A 3,915-nucleotide genomic window follows, 5' to 3' on the forward strand; every position below is an offset into this window, starting at 1 on the left:
TCTGTCACTGATCCATTATGCTTCCTCCAGTCTATTACTAATTCCCTCTAGTGTATTTTTAATTTCAGTTGAGTTCTTCATCGGTTTTTCTATTTTCTATCCTTTTGTGAACATCTCACTGAGATCCTCCACACTTTTCTCAAGGCCATTGAGTAGCTTTATGACCATTACTTTAAATTCTCTCAGGTGTACTGCCTGTCTCCATTTCATTTAGTTCTTTTGCTGTGGTTTTGTACTGGTCCTTCATTTGGCTCATTCCTCTCATTTTGTCTAACTCTCTAAGAATTAAGGAAGTCAGCTATGTCTCCTGCTCTTGATGTGGCCCTAGGAAGAAGAGTTCCTGGGGTGCCCTGTTGCATAAAACCCCCTGTTCACCAGGACCAGGTGCTTCAGCACTGTCTCCTATGTGGGTTGTTTGTGCCCTACTGTTTTGAGTGACCCACATTTGCTTTCAGTTGCAGTCAGTTGCAATAGGCTACTTTGCCTGTTGTGGGTACACTAGTTTGATCCCTGTGCTGTTAAAGGGCCAGTGCAGGGGCCACAGTGGTCCTATAGTTGGATGCTGTCAGCAGACCAGATGCCGACCCTCAGCCCTTCTGCCAGGGCTATAGTCTCATGGACACGCAAATTTTCACTTCCTTGTCCCCTGAGAGGCTTTTGTTGGTAGGCTAGGGCCTACAGTCAGGCCCAGTGCCTGCTCCCAGCCTGTCTGCTGGGACTGTGGATGCACAGGTGTGTGTGGTTATCTTCCCCTCTCCTTGAGGCAGGAGTCACTTTGGAGTGCTGCCAGCTCCTCCTGGGGCTGGCTGTAGGGTGTGCTGAGACAGAAGCTACATTGGAGATACCTGCCAAAGGGGGTGAGTTGGAAGGGGCAGATATGCAGAACATGGGGGTGGAGTATGAAGTCTTAGCAAGATAGATGGAGAATAGACTTGTTCTAACGAGTGTCTGGCTATCTAGCCTGAGGCTGGAGGGAAATGGTAGGTGTCAAATATTTTGTTCTTGGAGAAGTCTTCTGTCCCTGACCCTTGAGCACACATTGAGATTAGTAAATAACTCTTCATGTATACCCCAAGCACTTTTCAAATTGCTGCTTCTATGCTGTATCTCAGACAGGTTATGGGCCGTTAAGGGCAGGGAATCTATTTCGTATGGCCCTCAGCTCTCCTGAAGCTAGGTATGTGAATTTTAAGTATTCAGTGTTAAACCCTGATGATTGTAAAACATAAATTTAAGCACCTGTGGTTTTCAAAGACAAAGGTTAAGGGGACTTGTCTGACCAGTGCAGGTCCCCTGTGCCTGGAATGCCTTGTGTGGGATCTCTACCGTTACTAGTTAGTCTCACTGAGGGCTTAATTCTCAACCATGTCTCCACCCCTCCTGCCCTTTTAGATGTAGCGTCTTATCTACCAAGGACGGTGGAAAGTCTATTCTGGTTATTTTCTGAGTTAGCTTGCTCACGTGGCTGTTATCTCAGTGTGTCCCTTGGAAAAGGGGAGTTCAGGATCTTCCTACTCTACCATCTTCCCTGAAATCCTTCTCTATTTTTCTTTCAGAAATTAGTTTCCTTACAGTGGCTACACTAATTTACATTCCCACTAACAGTACACGAAGGTTCCCTTTTTGCCACATCCTCACCAACACTTGCTGTTTCTTATCTTTTTGATTCTAACCATTTTGACCTGTGTATGGTGAGATCTCATTGTGGTTTTGATTTGCATTTTCCTGATTATTAGTGGTGTTGACCATCTTTTATGTGTCTTTTGGCTAGCCATCTGAATGTCTGCTTTGGAAAAGTCTATTCAGGTTGTCTGCCCCCCCCCCTTTTATTTATTATTTGGGTTTTTTGTTTTGTTTTGTTTTGGTGTTGAGATGTGTAAGGTCTTTACATATATTTTGGATATTAACCCCTTACTGTATTATCATTTGCTAATACCTTCTCCTATGCAGTAGCTTGCCTTTTTGTTCTGTTGGTTTCCTTTGCTGTGCAAAAGCCTTTCATTGTCATGTAGTCCCACTAGTTTAATTTTAACTTGTTTTCCTTGCCTGAGGAGATATCCCTAGAAAAATGTTGCTAGAGCCAATGTCAAAAAATTAATACCTGTTTTCCTCCAGGAGTTTTACGGTTTTAGTTCTCATACTTAGGTGTTTAATTTGTCTTGTGTTTGTGTATGGTGTAAGAAAATGAGGCCTTCAGTACTATGTTGAATAGAAGTGGTGGATGGGGACATCCTTGTCTTGTTCCTAGAGGAAAAATTCAGTCTTTCAACATTGAGTAGGAGATTAGCTTTGTGTTTCTTATATACGGTCATTAGCATGTTGAGGTATGGTGCCTCTAAACCTGTATGTTGAGATTTTATTACAAATGGGTGTTGCATTTGCCAAATGATTTATCTGCATCTACTGAGATCATGTGGTTTTTATCCTTTCTCTCAATGTGATGTCGCATGTGACTGATTTGCAAATATTGAACCACACTTGCATCCCTGGAGTAAATCGATTGTGGTGAATGATTTTAATGTACTGTTGGATATCGTTTGCTAATATTTTGTTGAGGATTAATCTGATACCAAAAATCATATACAAATACTACCAAAAAACCTCCCCAAAACTACAAGCCAGTATATCTGATGAACCTTAATACAGAAATCCTCAACAGAATACTAGTGAGCCTCACATAAGATTTTAAACCTTTTAGCAAAAAAAAGTCAAAAAAAGCTGAAATTTTATTTAACACACTATATACCAAAAATAATTTCACCAATATACAAAATTGAGATATTTACATTCTTTGTACATCTTCAAAATCTTGGGTTTTATACTGATACATGTCAATTTGTATTAGCCATATTTTAAGGGCTCAATACCCACACTAAATTGTAGGAAAAGAAATTGCTCTGTATCTTTCCATTGTCTGGTCTTATTAAGTTACTTGGGGACAAACGTGTGAATATATGCTACTCCCCAAATTCTATATTCTATCATTACAGATTTGGATCAGGTACTACTAGCAGAATTTAAAGAGTAAAATTAAACCATGTGAAACCAGTGTTACATCGGATACTAGAAAAGTGGAAACAATAGTTGCCATGTGAAGTTCATTTCAACCATTCATCCACTTAGAGATATTGACACAGCTAACAGTGAGTAGATAGTCTTGTTGTTAGTACTTACCAGAATTATTAATTTTCTGTATTTCCTTACTTATATGTGTGCATCTGTATCTCCTATGACACTCCATAATGGAAGGAACTACATCTTTCCTTAGATGTTACACATAGCCATGGTCAGGTGATCAGGTACTGTTAAATCAATGTGGCCTGAACCAGCTTGTTATTTCATTACTCAGTGTTTTCTAGTAGTTAAAACAGTCCACATTTTCTCAATGAAATTTTCTCTTAAACCATTTTTAGTGCCTTAACCTAATCATTAAAAAGTAGTTGAGAAAATCCCCATTATGACAAATGGCATTTATCATGTTTTAATCAGTCAGACTCTGCTCCTCCAAACACAGCAAAAGCAGAATGGTTGAGGCACAAATACGTACAAGGAAACAGCCTTGTCCATCAACCTCCATCTGGAAGGAAAGAATAGTCAACAATGTTTCCTACCACAGTCAATAGTGGCTTGGTTCTTTAGAGCTCTGGAGACTTAGAATGGTTGCCAAAGGAGTTCCTGTTAAGTTGAACCACAGAATCACTGTAGTAGCCATGACCCAAAAAAAACCCCCAAAAAACCTAAATTATGACTAAAGGTCAAACCTATTAAAACACACACACATACCCAAGCTCCAACTCATTCTTGAATGATATGAATAACACTGTATTACAAAGTCCCTTTGCCAGTCTTCAGAGTATAGGAATAATTTTATCTAATTTAGATGTAAAAACTGGGAAAATGCAAGACTTGAAAGAG

The sequence above is a fragment of the Callorhinus ursinus genome, unplaced genomic scaffold, assembly GCF_003265705.2.
Source record: "Callorhinus ursinus isolate GAN/ISIS: 27379988/994484 unplaced genomic scaffold, GSC_fseal_2.0 scaffold12, whole genome shotgun sequence".
Classification (NCBI taxonomy): Eukaryota; Metazoa; Chordata; class Mammalia; order Carnivora; family Otariidae; genus Callorhinus; species Callorhinus ursinus.